The sequence below is a fragment of the Cydia pomonella genome, chromosome 16 (genome assembly GCF_033807575.1).
Source record: "Cydia pomonella isolate Wapato2018A chromosome 16, ilCydPomo1, whole genome shotgun sequence".
Classification (NCBI taxonomy): Eukaryota; Metazoa; Arthropoda; class Insecta; order Lepidoptera; family Tortricidae; genus Cydia; species Cydia pomonella.
The window spans coordinates 18,662,152-18,681,019 of record NC_084718.1 but is presented as its reverse complement, the minus strand read 5'-3'; the positions used below and the strand labels follow the sequence as shown (position 1 = coordinate 18,681,019).

The 18,868-nt window shown below is 37.5% G+C and overlaps 1 protein-coding gene across 7 annotated transcripts in view; it reads right to left on the bottom strand.

Moving 5' to 3' along the window:
- Positions 1-18,868, bottom strand: part of LOC133526400 (stress-activated protein kinase JNK) — a 483,516-nt gene that overhangs the window by 142,071 nt on the left and 322,577 nt on the right. Inside the window, exon 1 of one of the 7 annotated variants that reach the window (XM_061863022.1) lies at positions 2,109-2,119. The exons of the other annotated variants lie outside the window; for them this stretch is intronic. The gene's annotated coding sequence lies outside the window, so the exon portion shown is untranslated. Of the gene's footprint in view, positions 1-2,108; positions 2,120-18,868 lie in introns of those variants that run through there. 7 annotated transcript variants of the gene reach the window in all.

Genomic DNA, 18,868 nt, shown 5'->3' with positions numbered 1-18,868 from the left:
ATGACTATCGAACGCCAACTAAAACATTATACGAAAAAACAAAAATAATGAACCTCAAACAAATATACTCGTATAAAACCTGTATCCTAATACGTAAAATATTAAACAACGAAATACAATCAGAAATTAAATTTAGCAAAAAGAGTAAATTCCAAAGGATGAAACTCAGAAATGCTGAAAGCCTAGCCTTACGTTTTCCCAGAACCCGATATGGGACTTGTAACTTAATGTACGATGGTGCCAAATTGTATAATAGTCTACCGACAACCATAACAGATATAAAAAGTTTCAGCAAATTCAAATCGAAATTAAAAACATACATAAAAGACAATATTCAATAATAACACTTTAGTTATCTGAACCTTATTTAAAATCACCTCGCATACTCTATAGTACTTCCTTTAACTTAATTATTCTTGTGCAAACTAAATATATAAACAACTAAACATAAACATATGTACTTACTAATTATTAAAGATTTAACTAATCTATCAAATAAGTCTGCATGCTTGCTTACTGCTAATATATTATATGTATAGTTAATTGTTGTCTTATAAGTGAAATTTTGTAATTTCTTCAGACAATAAATACTCTTTAAACCGAAATTAACTTTATCTACACGTTGGTTCATCGCTGAACTATTTAACCGGTAATTGCACTTTTCTTTACATTTCAACCTATGTTAGATTTGTTTTGTCTTAATCTATTAATTGAATGATCCAAGGGACAATAATAGCCGCCGTGATTACCGTAGGTAGGTAATTACAATTGATTCCGGTATGAAGAATGTTAAACTAAGAACCACCGAGATCTTAGACAAGTAATAAAATTCGTAACTCTGAGAAAGATTTTTAAAAATTAATATTGTACATATTTCTTAAGGTTTTTTTTGTGGCAATATATATTTTCTCATTCTCATTCATTCATTCTCAAAAACATAGGTACCGACAGTGAAATTGCGCTTATATTGTATAGAATGGGGAACTCTATCTATGCACCAATTTTTATCGAAATATGACGAAAAATAATTTGACAGTGACATAAAATCGGCCCAAATAAGCGTTTATATATATTTTTTACTATTTTAAATCCTTGATGATATATAACCAAACTGAAAATTATTTTTTTGGGACAAGTTTTGATTTCGTATGTTGATGTTCATCCAGATCATTGTCTCTACAAACCAGCCAAATTTTATCCAATGTAAAGAAAAAAAAAATATCGGCCCATTTGCGACTTTTGTTCCTTAACTGAACCCAAATCTACTAATGACCTAACGCACCTGATTTACTACGAAGATATCGGTTGTATAACAACAGTTTCGTTCGAATGGATTTAGGTGAAGGTGAAATAATACTTTGACTGTTCGGTATCAAATATTATCCACCAGCTAAGTCTTACTTTGTCTAATTTACTCGTAGCTGTAAACAGTAAGCCCGTTGTATCCTCCGCTACGCATAAATGAGCGACCTACGAAAATTGTTTTTACGAGAGAGTTTGAGCATTTTTATGTGCAACTCAACAGGACTTCGAATATTGAGTCCATCAAAATTTTTGTAGATTTTTATCTATATACTAACAGCAAACAAGAAAATAAGCATAATTGTATCGGTGTACATAACCCTTCATCATCCCATGCATGCATTGTCTTCATGTTGCAAAAAGACAATGCATTTATTTTTATTGTGAAAAAAATTGAGGTCTCTGAAAAGGACTCAAGTCTTTAAAAGAATCGGGTATCTAAGAAATTGAAAAGAACTAGATCATCGACTTAATCATATGAGTCTCACAGTCTAGTCCTAAAGCATAATGCATACTGGGGACCTCATACCCCTGGTTAGTATAGGTTTCCTCACGAGGTTTTAATTCAACCAAAAAGCACAAGGTATATCTGAATTATCTTCCATACATAAATTCTTAGAAACACAATTTCATTCAATCCTCAATACGAGGGCTTCTCTCAACTTGTTTCAACCCCCGATTTAATTAGGAATTTAAACCTTACTGCTCAACGTTTTCCTATACGTAACATATTTGCAGGTTTACTAAACGTTTCCGTCAATATCTGCAATCCTTAGCTGTCAATTCGAAACGCCGGGTAACCTCACCTTTAGCACTGCAACCAAGTGTATCACTAGCACTATAGTACAATTAGTATAAGTACACTGTGTGGCAATGTAAACGTGCGCTCGTGCCGGCGACGCGGGTGGACTGCGGGCGCCCCCCGCGACTGCGCACACCCTTCCGAGCGCAAAGGGAAGTTCAGAGGGGACTCTTAATAGTTAGAAGCTAAAAAACGGATTTTACTAATCTAGGGATGAATACGTTGAGATCAGCTGCACGGCAAAAAGATTGCAGATATTCGGATAATTAATAATTGGGATCGTTATTAAGTTTTAATTTTAGTTTCAGTTTCATTTGTCATAATTTCAGGTTTTATATGGATAGATTGTTTACAAACATACAGCCAGTCTTGTAAAGTAAGAGCGAATCGCCTAGCGTGGCACGGACATGTGATGCGGAGGGATGTTAGTCATGTCACGAGAAAAGTATCAATGAATGATTGTGGAGGAAAGGAACGGGAGAAAACCTTGGATGGATTGTGTGAGAGATGACATGAACGCGAGTGATGAGATGACGGGCGAGAGACAGGTATGGAAGAAAAAGGCATGCTGCGCCGACCCCAACTGAATGGGATAAGAGCAAGCGAATGATGATGACAGCCAGCCTTCTTGTAAGCATTTACTGTAGCATATGGACTAAAGCAACTCCAAGGGTGTTAGTGCCAGAATAATTAAAAATGTATACACTGCCTTTTTTTTTTAACACTTCACACTGCAGCTTTAAGAATACATTGGTAGAAGTACATCGCGCCCGAAACGTTTGCGGAAGAAAATTTATCAGAAACCACACAATTTTGATTAAATTGTCTGTTTCCGCTAAATACCAAAAGGTTGTTATTCTATTAGATTTTTCCTTAATTTGTCTCTTTCACTGAGGTGTGAGGAGCCAATAAAGAGTATATTTACATATCTAAATATCTACAATAATACATATCTCTACCTCAACCTCTCAGAGGCATAACAAAGTTAGGCACAATACTCGTCTCCGCGGCGGTCATGCTTTCGCAATCTTTTTATGAGACAAGGGGAAGCTTGTTTGAGTATTTGCCGCCGATTTTATCGCGATAATACGCGTCTGGGTCCTGGCCGTGTATTCTCATCGATTCCTACTACCAGTGTAGCGGGAACTTGAGATCCATATTAATATTACTAGCAAAACCAATTATGAAAATATTTTTGATTACTGTTATTTCAAAAGGAAACCCTATATAAGTAAAAAACCGAAATAGATGATACGAAAGAAAAAAAAAACCAAGATCAGAAGAAATTCGACCTATACTGCCGTGACTCGGGTTGCTGAGGCCGACCCTAAGGACTGGAGGCCTAGGTCACTTTTACTTTGGTATATGTTTATTGTTTACACATACTAATATTATATGTACATGCGAAAGTAACTCTGTACGTTAACTTTTCACGCTTAAACCGCTGAACCGGTTTACATAAAATATCGGATATTGCAGGTGATAATTTTACGTAACGGACAGAAACTATAGTGCTTAACACCTATACGAAATCTAGACTCTTATAATGGTTATACGGCCCGATTCGAACTTTAAGATACGTCAAATATTAGGTCTAGATACGATATGGATCGGATATGTCAGTGTCAAAGGTGACGTTTTTGTTTGAAGAAATAGATAGATTTCACCCGAGCTAGAGAAGCGATTTGAATTACAATCCATGCCTTTTCGGGTACAATAAAATGGGTACGATATTAAATATAGGTTGTGGATCTGGAGTAACTCTCCCTAGGGCGGGAAATACTAACATCCATTATTAGCTTAAGGATTGAGCCAATTTGCCTTGGAATAAATCTAGTTTACGATTCATCTGGCGATCTAAAAAACGGACCCGGGTATGTCCTTAAACTACGTCCACAAGAGAGGTATGGGCATTGTGAATGTCATCTCGCTCTGTGTGCTAGGACACAGCACAGCGGATGTCATTCCAGATCTAGAGCAGAGCCCAACTGGGGAAGTACCTCCACCTTACAGAAAATCGCAACCAAATAACACTAGACCCTACTCATAGTGTTGTGTTCCTACCGGTGAGTAAGGTTGCCAGAGCTCAACGAGGGTGGGAGGGGGTTAGGGTCGGCAACGCGCATGTAACTCGTCTGGAGTTGCAGGCGTACATAGGCTACGGATACTGCTTACCATCAGGCAGGCCGTATGCTTGTTTGCCACCGACGTAGTATTTAAAAAAAAAAAAAAAGTTAAGGTAATAAAATAAAATATTCCTTATTCAAGGATGATTGGCAACAAGCACTTGAATAGTCATAAGCCAAATGAGTAAACACTGTATTAAATCTACACGTTCCAGTTTATTTACGCTTATTTGTTTGTGTACCACGGTCTCGGTGTGAAATTAACAATGTACCTACCTACTTGTATAATGCTCTAAACCAGTGTTTTTCAACCTGTGGGTCGCGACCCCCTGGGGGGCCGCGAAGCTTCTGTAGGGGGGTCGCCAGAGGTCGGATAAACTGGGTACTTTAGTAAAAATAACAATAAAGACAATTAATATTTATTTATTAAGTAAGACTAACTTTAAAATTACCCTTACTTGAAATTCTCTTACTGTAAGATAATTTTAACAAAAGGATATAACAAACAACATAACATAACAAACAACATAACATAACAAACTCATAAACATTTTAATATGTTATAAACAAAAAATACAATCCTAAGACGCGCGTTAATGCGAAGGTTGAGCTTGTTTTTTATTAATTAATTTATCCCATCGTGGATCTGTTTTTGCGACACATACAATTAAATCGTTTTCCAAATTTAAGCGATTTCTTTGCTTACTTTTTATCTGGGCCATCGATGAAAATGTCAACTCGCATAAGTACGAGGTGGCAAATGGAATCAAACACTTCAAAGCCTCAGTTGTCAATTCCGGGTATTCTGTTTTTCTCATTAACCAAAAGGTATCCAAATTAGAAGACTTGAATTCCAGGTGTAACATCCCATCGGCAGATATTTCTAACAGATTCTCTTTGAGCTTATTTGGTAAACTAGCCTCATTCAGCCGTTTAGAGTCTAAACGATCCTACATACCTACCTTCATTGCTGCGCCCATCAGGGTTTCATGTGTCATTTGTGTACCTACCTATACTTCTAAGTACTTGGAATACCTGTAATGTACATGTGAAATGCAATAAATAAATACAATACAATACATATATATCATTTAAACTTAATATATACAAATCATATTAAGTTAACAGTATAAATCCAGGGAATATATCTACCGTCCTAACTGCCGCAAGAGACAACCCTGGACGGCACGAGTCTCGACACTCGCCAGACTAACTTAACTTACTAACAGTATCATTTCTAACTGACCACCTGTAAACCCTATGCCTTTGCAATAAGGTTTATAATTGTTAACAGTGTGGACGGTAAATGCAAGTCTTAATTGCACTAACGAGAATTAGTTATTTCCGAACAGCTAACTTTATACATAGATCTAGAACCATGAATAATTACCAGAGATCGGCGGGGGTGAGCTGTTTTTACGTTAAACGTTAAAACGTTAAATTAAACTAACATTAAAATTCATTACAAAACGAGTGCTAAGCTTTTTTACTTATTGTACAACACGGAAAAATAACTGAATCATATCGTATTTCTAGGCATGTGAGTTTTAATAAAAGGTGTATATCTAGAACACATATATTCCTGGAAATAAATGTATTACCTGCTCCACCTCAGGCCAAATATAAACTCGTAAGAAACAGCGGAGTGGAAGAATATCAATGAATAGGTTATAAGCTTGGGTCTGAAATAGCTGTAGGGTCAATCAATCAAGCCCACGCTAAATAAAACACACAAACCCACTTAGGATTACCGTATGAGCCTAATATGTTAGCTGGAAATATTTCTTATTATCCCTATTCATATTATAAATGCGAAACTAACTCTGTTTGTATGTTCGTCATTCTCGACATTTTCCTCTCTGGATGTTGGGCCTAGATGAATATTTTTTATATGAGTTAAATATTACCATCTCTGTCTGTAGGTTTTACTTTTTTTTTCTCTTTTTCATAAGAAATAGGTTACTTCAAACAGCGCTAAAAACGTCCAAAAAAATGCGCCGTGAACAGACGCCTAGCATACAAAATCGTCAACAATAAACGCAAAAACCAAAACGTTCAGACACAGATAATTTATTTCTTATTCCGTTCCCAAAATTTCGTTACAATTGGTTAAGGGGGTCCCTAACGCCAATGACCTTCGATCTGAATCCCTTAGTTTTCTATTGTTTTTTTGTAGCTTATCATATTACGAGGAACAGCAACGGCTGTAAGCAATATGTTATACCATATTTACTTCAACGTTGACTGTTTTCGAGATATTGAGCATTAAAGTTGAACAATTTTAGGCCAAAAAACTGGTTTACTGGCCATAACTTTTGTGTTAATTAGTTTAAAATTAAAATCTCTGAACAGTTTTTAGAGACGTCAAAGACGGGCCCAAATGTGTTAATTTTGTACATGTACAATCTTTCACAGCAATCTAGTAACGAAAAAAGTGTTTTTTTAGACAACGTTTAAAAAAAATATAAAAAAATATAAGTGTCAATTTCATTCAAAATCCGCCAAACCAGAATGGAGATAAAAGATTGAAGAACCAATAGCCGTTTGTCTTATGATTCTATCTATAGTGCAAATGTAGGAGTAACGACTCAAAACTAGTCAAAAATTATGAAAACCGCGGGGAGCCCCTTAAGATTTGGAAGAGGAAAATGTCGAGAACGAAACCTCGATTTCTGAGATTTGTACGATGGGTTTTTCGCCTAACCTGCAATCGTCCTTATCGCACTAATATTAGTAGCCGCTCCAGTCAGCGCGACGTAGGTATTTACCTAAAATTCTCAAATCTGAGAAGTCTCAACTGTATTTCCTCAAATCCGCTGAATCGATTGTGATGAAAGTTTTTTTTTATATACTACGTCGGTGGCAAACAAGCAGACGGCCGTAAGCAGTCTCCGTAGCCTATGTACGCCTGCAACTCCAGAGGAGTTACATGCGCGTTACCGACCCTCGTTGAGCTGACGAAAGTCGACTGACTGAAGTGACTGAAGTCGATATGAAAATAGTTTGAGACCCAGGGAAGGCCATAGGGTAGTATTTAGCAATCATAATCAGTATTCCACGCCGAGGAAGTCGCGAGCGGAAGTTAGTTCATTTTCATTTTATATAAGATCAATCAATCAAGCCCACGCTAAATCAACAAACATACAAGCCCACTTAGAATTACTTTTCTTCCTTAAGAGCCAATGTTTCATACGGGAAGCACCAAAATACGTTAATAAAATTATTTACGTTCATACTATTTTAACAAACGTATTTTGTATATCAAAGCCAAAGAAGAATATTTTGATGATACTTTTTGTTTTACTCCAATAGTCTTAGTTTTAATGTTTAATGATAAAATATTTTTGAGCCAATACAGGTATTTATGTAGACATAGAAATAGTTTATTCTTGGCAAAAATATACAGAAAAAAAAAGCGGCCAAGTGCGAGTCGAACTCGCCCATGAAGGGTTCCGTACTATTTATGACGTATTAAAAAAAAACTACTTACTAGATCTCGTACAAACCAATTTTCGGTGGAAGTTTGACCTCTCCATAGATACCCCACACGTATGGGTTTAATGAAAAAAGATTTTTTGAGTTTCAGTGCTAAGTATGGGGAATCCCCAAAATTTATTGTAAAGGGTTCCGTAGCCAAATGGCAAAAAACGGAACCCTTATAGATTCGTCATGTCCGTCTGTCTGTCCGATTATGTCACAGTCACAGCCACTTTTTTCCGAAACTATAAGAGCTATACTGTTCAAACTTGGTAAGTAGATGTATTCTATGAACCGCATTAAGATGTTTACACAAAAAAAGAAAAAAAAACAATAATTTTTGGGGGTTCCCCATACTTACAACTGAAACTCAAAAAATCTTTTTTCATCAAACCCATACGTGTGGGGTATCTATGGATAGGTCTTTAAAAATGATATTGAGGTTTCTAATATAATTTTTTTCTAAACTGAATAGTTTGCGCGAGAGACACTTCCAAATTGGAAAAAAGTGTCCCCCCCCCCGTAACTTCTAAAATAACAAAATGAAAAATCTAAAAAAAATATATGATATACATTACCATGCAAACTTCCAACGAAAATTGGTTTGAACGAAATCTAGTGAGTAGTTTTTTTTAATACGTCATAAAATTAAAAAAAAAAATCATCAAACCCATACGTGTGGGGTATCTATGGATAGGTCTTCAAAAATGATATTTAGGTTCCTAATATAATTTTTTTCTAAACTGAATAGTTTGCGCGAGAGACACTTCCAAAGTGGTAAAATGTGTGTCCAAAGTGGTAAAATGTTGAACAAGATCTAGTAAGTAGATTTTTTTTAATACGTCTTAAATGGTACGGAACCCTTCATGCGCGAGTCCGACTCGCACTTGGCCGCTTTTTTTTCTATTTTTGTGTAAAAATCTTAATGCGGTTCATAGAATACATCTATTTACCAAGTTTGAACAGTATAGCTCTTATAGTTTTGGAAAAAAGTGGCTGTGACATAAACGGACAGACAGACGGACATGACGAATCTATAAGGGTCCCGTTTTTTGCCATTTGGCTACGGAACCCTAAAAAGAGGAACAAAGAACAAACTACATATAACATTACAACGTACGTATAACATTACATTACATGAGACATATTAGCCACGAAATGGTCCCGACTCAGCACGGTATCAGCCTGGACAGGCCAACGCTGGTCTACCGTCGGGGCCATAAATGACTGAAGCACCGAGGTTTTCCCGAGGGTATACAGTATGGGGTTCTTCAAAAAAGGAGTGTACAGGTTTTTAAAGGGTCGGCAACGCGCATGTAACACCTCTGGAGTTGCAGGCGTCCATAGGCTACGGTGACTGCTTACCATCAGGCGGGCAGTATACTTGTTAGCCACCGACGTGGTATAAAAAAAAACACGACATTTAAAAAAGGAATAATAAAAATAGCAATAAAACAAACAAATTGGAAAGAAATAAATAACGGATCACACTCAATTTTATATGTATATAAAATAAAAAAGAAATTATGACAAACTACAACGTGAAAGCGTCCAAATTTGGCATAAATGTCGAGCAATCAGTACCCCTAGTGTAAATTTATTCGATATCGTGACTTGACGTACGCGTTTGCGGTAAGTCTACTTTTGTATGGGATTTAGAAACAGCGCGCCAAGCGGGACGTTTTGGAACCTCAAAATCCCATACAAAATTAGGCATAACGTAAACTCGTACGTCACGTTTCGCTATCGAATAAATTTACACTAGGGGTAGAGATGATTTATAATTTGGTTAGGAGTACAGTCGGTTTGGTTAATAGCGTAGAAGTCTGTGATAGACTTTGTAAGTCACCATGTTAACTAACATAACGCAGTTACAGGATTTACACACAACACACTTCAAAACGCGCCAAACCGTATGTCAACGACATTGAAGCTTCTTAAAGTTGTATGAAAAGTATGAAACCTCTTCCACCTAACATCGTGACTTCATTACCCTAAAACCAAAGGTTTTGTTATTGCAAGCTAATCTCTTAACGAGTTCAGGCATTAATGCATATTCAGTGCTACGGCGTAGCAGCTACGCCGTAGCGTTACTAATCAAAGGCAAACAACCGATTTAAAGATCACAGAAAACGTTGTGATCAACATTTACGTCATTATGCAAGAAGGAAAGTAAACGAGTTTCTTAAAAAAATGCCACATTCATTCATTTTGTATTTCTTCATTAATTTTGTGTCATTTCTACTGATAATGGGATATAAAATGCCCTAGAGGTTTTTCCCCTATTGTGTTACCATTTCCCCATATAATAAGAAAACAGCGTACTCCCATCTTAAAGACCGGCAACGCACTTACAACCCCTCTGGTGTTGCAGGTGTCCATGGGCGGCGGTAATCGCTTACCATCAGGTGATCCGTCTGCTCGTTTGCCTCCTCTATCATTAAAAAAAAATACTTTGTATGGCGGCGACCAAAGGGAAAGTGGCAAAAAGGTCGCATAAAAAAGCGGCCAAGTGCGAGTCAGACTCGCCCAGGAAGTAGACATGCGCGAAACAGTGCTTCAAAAAGTAATGCTATATCACATCACTTTTTCGAAAACGTAATGTTACACTGAGATATCACATCACTTATCACTCGAAACGAAACATTACCCGAACGAATACAGCGCGCGGGCGCGCGCGTGATGGCAACGTCACACTCATCACAGTACCAACTACATTACGCAGCGAGTGTTAGGACTCTAGGCCGTATCATATCGGCGCGTCGATCTATTACGCATTGCGTTTTGTCACCGCCATGTGATAGATCGTTTTTGTAATGTTTTTATTTTTATAGTCGTAAAATATGCATCATAGATAAAAAATAAAAGAAAATATCTGTTAATTAATGAGATTACGCCATCGAGAGTCACTAGGTAGTATTTTTATTTGGGTATATCAATAAAATTATGATATGATACTGATACGAGAATGTACTGTAAACACTAGCTCACTATTAAATTAAAGATAAATAAGTAACTTCACTTGTGCTTAATTTAGTTTGCCGCGAAAGTCAACCACACCAAACAATAATAAACAGTAAATACGTTTTTGTTCGTCAAATTCAAACTCGCAAGCGAATTATCATTTAGCCGCATCCTTATAGGTAAAATACTAAAAACATTGTAAGCTCTATGATAACGCATTACAGTTTTAAATCGATTGCAGGTGCAAAAATCCGTTATCGTATCAATTTAATGAAATTTGCAATAACTCAAATGCGACTGCTTCCGACCGGCCGAGCGGACCGATCCGAAGTGTTCCGAAAGCATTGCGGAATGAGAGCGAGCGAGCAGTGAGTGCGGGTACGAGCGGGATAGCAAAGTAATGATAGCATGGCAAACAAACATCACACATCACACCATCACGTCTCATTGCTCATTATACATTACGCGGATTCTACTTGAACGGACCTTTCGTACCGACTACCGGCGCGTCAATCTATATTGATGCTTTACGAGTTTACGCGCGCTTCGGCCAGTCATATGCTCGAGTGATGTTTGAAGTAATGCTTGGTTTCTCGGAGTAATGCGTAATGCAACATTACGCGTTTGAGTGATATCTCATTTGTGATGTTACGCGCATTACTTACACATGTCTACCAGGAAGGGTTTTTTTTTTTTTTTATATGCTACGTCGGTGGCAAACAAGCATACGGCCTGCCTGATAGTAAGCAGTCTCCGTAGCCTATGTACACATGCAACTCCAGAGGAGTTACAGGCGCGTTGCCGACCCTAACCCCACCCCCCTCGTTGAGCTCTGGCAACCTTACTCACCGGCAGGAACACAACACTATGAGTAGGGTCAAGTGTTATTTGGCTGCGGTTTTCTATAAGGTGGAGGTACTTCCCCAGTTGGGCTCTGCTCTAGATCTGGAATGACATCTGCTGTGCTGTGCCCTACCACACAAGGCGAGATGACATTCACATTGCCCATACCTCTCTTTTGGACGTAGTTTAAGGACATACCCGGGTCCGAAACCGGGTTCCGTACCATTTATGACGTATTAAAAAAAACTACTTACTAGATCTCGTTCAAACCAATTTTCGGTGGATGTTTGCATGGTAATGTATATCATATATTTTTTTTTGTTTTATCATTCTGTTATTTTAGAAGTTACAGGGGGGGGGACACATTTTACCACTTTGGAAGTGTCTCTCGCGCAAACTATTCAGTTTAGAAAAAAATTATATTAGAAACCTCAATATCATTTTTGAAGACCTATCCATATGCGTTGGAAGGAGGGATATATATTCAAACACGATAGGTACGGGGACAAATGTCATCTTCATACAATTAACCTTAAAACGCCAAATCTCCCAAAAATGTATTGAGATGACACCTGTCACCGTACCCTTCGTTACCTTCGTTTTTAGGGTTCCTAGGGTTCCGTACCCAAAGGGTAAAACGGGACGTAGGAACGTTGGGACTATGGCTCAAGCCCTCTCGCGCATGAGAGGTGGCCTGTGCCTAGCAGTGGGACGTATATAGGCTGAATCATTCTTATTATTACTATAGTGCCCAACATTGATCCCTTTACTTTAAACCCTTTTGCCGCTACTCCTAATAAGCAGTCGAGTTATTTCACCTAAAACCCCTAGAGATTCACCTAACTAAAACCTGGGCCCATAAATTCAATGTATTAAATAAACATTTCCATAGCAAAAACGACTTAAGCAAGCAAGTACTTCATATGAATTTAAGCCATTTTCCTTTGAACACCAAAACGGTCCGGACCCGATTTATCATGTAGGCATCTGAGATATTCTTTAGGCTCTTGAGAATGCCTTTATAACTAGAAATCCTGTCGGATCGTGTTTTCTTTAGAGATTATTGGTTTTAGACTGAAATGGAATTTTGGATTATACTTTTAGTTAATTAAAGATTTCGTTTAATTATTCCCATTTACCAAATTTCCTAGATGAAAAAACGGAATTGTGTCAAAATGCTTCATTTTTTTTTCTCAAAATGCCTTAACTTTAAATCGATGGGGTGTCACAGTACCTACCTACCTTAATGACTGCTGTGTAATCCTATGGTGACAGATGTTTTAATTTTTGGACCCGGGTACATCCTTAAACTACGTCCAAAAGAGAGGTATGGGCATTGTGAATGTCATCTCGCTTTGTGTGGTAGGGCACAGCCAGTGGATGTCATTCCAGATCTAGAGCAGAGCCCAACTGGGGAAGTACCTCCACCTTACAGAAAACCGCAGCCAAATAACACTAGACCCTACTCGTAGGGTTGTGTTCCTGCCGGTGAGTAAGGTTGCCAGAGCTCAACGAGGGGGGGGGGGGGGGGGGGGTAGGGTCGGCAACGCGCATGTAACTCCTCTGGAGTTGCACGCGTATATAGGCTACGGAGACTGCTTACCATCAGGCGGGCCGTATGCTTGTTTGCCACCGTCGTAGTATAAAAATAAATAAATAAATAATTGTTAACATATTTATTAACTAATATGTATTTTATTACATTCAAATGCCATTGCGGCTCCGCGCGACGCGAGCGCAGTGTACAAGTACTTGCCTCATCGCTCGGTTCGCTTCGCCGGAGATCGGCGGCCCGAGCGGGCATTCGTGCGCGCTCGGAAAATTTGGAAATCCCAGCCAGTCACCAGATTATCACTCTCGAGGCTGGACGCATGCGCTCGCGCCGCCTGAGTAAATGGTTAATGGTTATCTTTTCGTCTTTAATTCCAGTACTTAGACCATTAGAACATAACAGAAAAAGGTTATATAATTACACAAAAGACATGTTTAAAAATTAAGCCCCATCGGCAATTCGGTATTTTTACCAGACTACGGCAATTTTTTTTGGTGGGTGGAAATCCATTACGTTACAGGCTCTAATTCTAAAAACGCGCTGTTACAACCCTTACTTAGCGTGTATAGGGTAGAGCTACTTAGTGAGATGGGTTCGGCATCAGATAACCGGCAATCCCGTAATTACGACGTATACATTGTGTTTCATTTGTCTGGCTATTAGTCTCGTAATTAGGGTTGCCACCCGTACTTTTATAAAAAGTATTGTACTCTATTTTAGCTTTGTGTACTTTATATTTTACGAAGCACTAAAAGTACGCCAAAATACTTTATTTACGACCTTTATTCATTAATTATATTTTTTTAAGCGAAACATGCAAATTTTGGAAATTTCATATCTATATTCACCAGGAAAATACATTTGACAATGTTCCTGAATGCAACCTTAAGAAACAATGCTTCCATTACGCTTATCAGAAATGAACTACTAGTTTATTTAAATTTGTGCATGCCATGCTTAGAAGCTATAAACATATTTCAAGCTGATAAGAAACTGTTAGCCAGTGCGAAATCAAACAAAAAATATGTATTTAAAAAAATACAATAAAATACTTTATTTTTATGCCGTGTACTTTTTATTTTTGTACCATCAGACGAGAAATACTTTATTTGGGGCGCAAAAAGGTGGCAACCCTACTCGTAATGCATGTGATGCGTTGAACTATAATATCGACATTAACCGGCCATGAAAATATCTTTTATTCTCAGCACAGCAACAGCTTTCGGGGTCTTAAATAAATAAATAAATATTATAGGACATTATTACACAAATTGACTTAGTCCCACAGTAAGCTTAAGGCTTGTGTTGAGGGTACTTAGACAACGATATATATAATATATAAATACTTAAATACATAGAAAACACCCATGACTCAGGAACAAATATCCATGCTCATCACACGAATAAATGCCCTTACCAGGATTTGAACCCGGGACCATCAGCTTCGTAGGCAGGGTCACTACCCACTAGGCCAAACCGGTCGTCAAAAGTAACGACTTGGGACAAATCATAGGTTATCTCAAAGAAACATCCACTTAAATAAATAAGTGAAATGCCTACGTATTATAATGTAAAACTAAAAATCCAACTTACGATCACCAGCTCAATCGGAAATCAGGAAGTGGGTCAAAAGCTTTCAATATTTGACCCACACTAGCTAACAAACCAACTAAGATACTAATAACAGGGCAAGTTAAATAAACGCTTGTATACATTGCATTCACACTAGCCAGTGTACATCGATAAAGACACCTTCCTTATATTGTGTTATAGCTCCAGACATCACGTAGGTATTTAGAAAAAATCCTGTATGTAAATGTTTTTCAATATTGGAAGGACTCCAAATTTTTTTTAAATTAGAATACCGCTCATTAGTTAGCAATATTTCTTATGCTGGTAACAATGTAACCTCATTAAAACAGAATTATACGTAAAAGTATATACTTACTTCTTCTAAGTACTAACTTTTTCAAACTAAGAAACAATAAAAGAAACGTTTCTTAGAAAATAACGAAAGTAAAACGATAAATTGAAATGTGTTGTTTCAAGAGAGCTTAAATCAATCTTATTTCCCGAGTTTAGATCCCAAGCAGTTAGAGCAAGGAGAGGCGGGATAACAATAATTAACTCCTTCCAACTAAACTACCACTTTTAGCGGCCCATGCCAAAGCTCCATACAATAAAAAAACACTACGGATTGTTCTCAGGTAGACAAATAAAAAAAAGCCTGCGGTTTCGGCCTTAATAAACACTTGTTCGAAAATTCTAGTTTACCGCCCTTACTATATTTTTTTTTTTTAAATGTACTAATTTTATTACCAGAGCCGATTAAATGATCTGGCAGAAATACAACATGTCGAGTCAAATGCCTTTTCTTGATCGCAATCGTGTATTAAATTCAATTCTCTTGTCTTTTTCCACTTTATTGATTTTCCTTTCTAGTCATTCGATTTTGAACCGTAATTCTACTTATACAGATGCGTTTTTCTTTTAAGTATGATGGCAAATATGTTGCCGCTATGGACTTTTAATAAAATTAATAACACATGGCAGTAAGTAAGGTAGAAATGTCATTCTGTGTGATCTGAGGCGTTTTTATGCACTGGTGTGTATACTATTTTTGCCGAAGCCGGAAAGCGGCCAGTTTGTTTAGGGCAGCGTGTCGAAAGTTGACGCTTTCCGCACAGAGAACTGAAAAGTATAAACTGCTGTTTTGCGTTCTTACTGTAGGTACAGTGTAATATTTATTTATTCATTCATTCCTTCAAAAACAATTACTCAGATATAATTTAAACCTGTTCAAAAGATCTGCCGAGTAACCTTGCATTACAAAAAAGGCTTTCCTAGCTTTTCTTACGTCACTTCAGCTTTACAAGGCGTCTGAACATTCGCTTCAGACAGCTGCCTTTTCTTGTTCATAACAAAAGTCAAGAAAACTTGCTACGGAATGAAAATTCCAACGAAAAAATCTGTATTTTACATTTGTGAGTTCTTCATAATTAATTTATTATGAATCTACCTGGTACAAATACGAGTATGTACTTATGCCCTATAATTACACTAGTTTAAGTCTTAAGTACTATATTTTATTTTTGTTGTGGCTCTTGGGATACATGTTTATTAAACAGTTGACACACATGTCAAATAATAGTAAAAAGAGTTCATTTTCAGGGTTCCGTAGCCGAATAACCCTTTTTGCCTTTTCCATCGGACTGTTTGTCCGCCCGCGGCTTAGCACCGTGATCGCTCAATTGTAATTGGATATAGTCAGGCAAAACTAACTCTACACCGTATTTGATAGCACAGTGTGTGAAAGTGTTTTAACTTCTATGACACTATATTCTCTGCTTGACTGTTTGGGTATTTACGGATAAGAAATATTCTATTATTATGTGAAAATATGACATTTTAAATAACATTTGCATACGCTGTGCTGTCAAATACGGTGCAGAGTTAGCTTGCCTGAGACTATGAGCTTATTAAGACGTTACGAACACGAATGCGAGGTTCCTTACATTGCGGTATTTGATCGGTCGCCGAATTAGTTGTAACCTCAATAGTCCGCAATGTAACTAAAATCGCATGCAAGTTCGCGTGCCGTCTAAATCGGCCCTTAATCAGCCCCATGTCTTTATCTGTGCCAAAATCAATCACGCTATACCCACATAACAATTTTTTTACTAAAATCTCTTATTTTGTGTGGGAATCCTACAGCGGATAGAAACAGTTGAATGTAAATGAGTCGTTCGTTATTTCGTCGTTAACAGGCAGCCTGCCTCGCTACTCAGGGTTGGCAGTTGTCCCAAAGCCACATTTTTTAGTGATGTTTTATTGTCCAGCGAGCATTTCAGTCTAACTAGGTACCATTAGGACCTGTACCCTTACCACGAGTCACTGACAGTGACAACACGATATACGTTAAAGTCTACGTAACTTACTTTGTACACATCTCGCTCATACTGACATATTAGTGCAAAAATGTGTTTAATGTTCTCCTGGAGGATTCTAGGTCTCTAAGGAGTAACTAGGCTAGAGTCAGACCAAGCTAAATTGGCAGCGATTTTGATATCCCAGATGGTGCATGTGTTAAGTATACGTCATAATTTCATAGAAGTTTGACGTTTAAAATAACACTAGAACTTGGTTTGACTCTAGCCTATTCACTCCTTCCTATAAACCGCCCTAGAATACTGAATTATATAAAATATTCGAAACCAAAGGTTCACACAGTCTATGCAACGGTATTTCCATGCAGGTGAACATTAGACACATTTTTGCTACAAAAGATAGTGTATTAGGTCTACTTTTAAGGTGACAACCCTACTTGAAGACGCATTGCGTTCGATAATCTCTCCAGCTGAATTTTACTGCGTACAAACCCAGCCCACTCCAAACTTCCAGCAAATCGAGACTTCCCTCCCTCTCACACCCTCACAAAATACTGAAACGAAGACGACGATACGATCGTATTTTCGAATTACAGACTACCCTCGCAAACCTTCATCAAATTTAAAGTAAATTACGCCCCTGAGGACCGTCCCAAGTTTTTTAATTACCCAGGCATAAAAATACGAGTAGCATACGGGTTTTTATGAGTTTGTTATACTTTCTTAAGATTTTAAATAAAAGATGGGCTTCAATTTCGCATGCTACAAAATAATACGTTAGATAAAACCACAATCTATTTTTATTATTTAAGTACATACACAAAAAGCATCTGACCGTAAAATGCATTAAAATTTACATCAAACTTTAAAAGCACTGTGGTTTAGTGAATGCAGTGAAGAACTTTAGAAAAGTAGGTGAGATAGTAGGTTACCGTGTTATGTTTGCGATAAACCGACTCTTTCCAACCTTACCGTTTTTCCGGAAGTTAATGATCAATGAAGGTAGATAGACGTCCACTTGGCTACCCGTAGATCGTGTCATTCACGAAGACGCGTGCCTTGACTCGTATTGACATATTATTAAAGGTTAGATTTGACAAATCTGCGCGTCATCGTGGATGACACGAACTATAATTGCAAGACGCGAAGATACTAGTTTTTATCGCAGGTACTGTCATCGGACCTCCCAATCCATAGCGTAAAGAACGGCCTTATTCGGATTAGGCAGGTTCCCGCATATGTTGCAAAGAAAAGTAAGTAATATACTCAATTTTTATACGCAAATCTCTTAAAATCGAGTCCAGACGCCTGGCGGGTGTATAAATAAAAATACTAATGTACTTATACTTACAACTGTTTTAGCACTTCCAATTTCATTAATATTGAAATAGATGAGTAGGAGTTCAGCAAACTGGAGTCAGAACTCAGAACTTACCTGTAACAAAAATAAAAATATTATCGTTTATCGCTATTAGAAGTATATCCAAAGCGATAACAGATAAAAGGAAAACATAATAGGCTGACGAGAGATCAAAATGACAGAACACGTTCACTTGAGAACATAGGAAACGGGTTATTTTGTATAAACAATCTATAAAAAATGCCATCCGCCATCTCAGTACTCCACAGAGGTAAGCTTCCAAAGCTTGAGAGGCCATTATTGTCCAAATTACGAGTCTCAGAAGTGGGATGCGAGTCACATGGTATTTATGATCGGACCATCCCTTAGCCATAGCGTTTATTCAGGTAACGACGGTATTCACGAAAACCTTTTCATAATTTGAGTGCACTTTTTTTTAATTCGACCTTTAATAGATTTGTAACAAATAAATAATTCTCTCTTTAGTCTGATGTGCTGGCGGAAAGTTCTCAAAGCGCGAAATTTGCCACATGGAAAATTATCGAAAAGACGGAG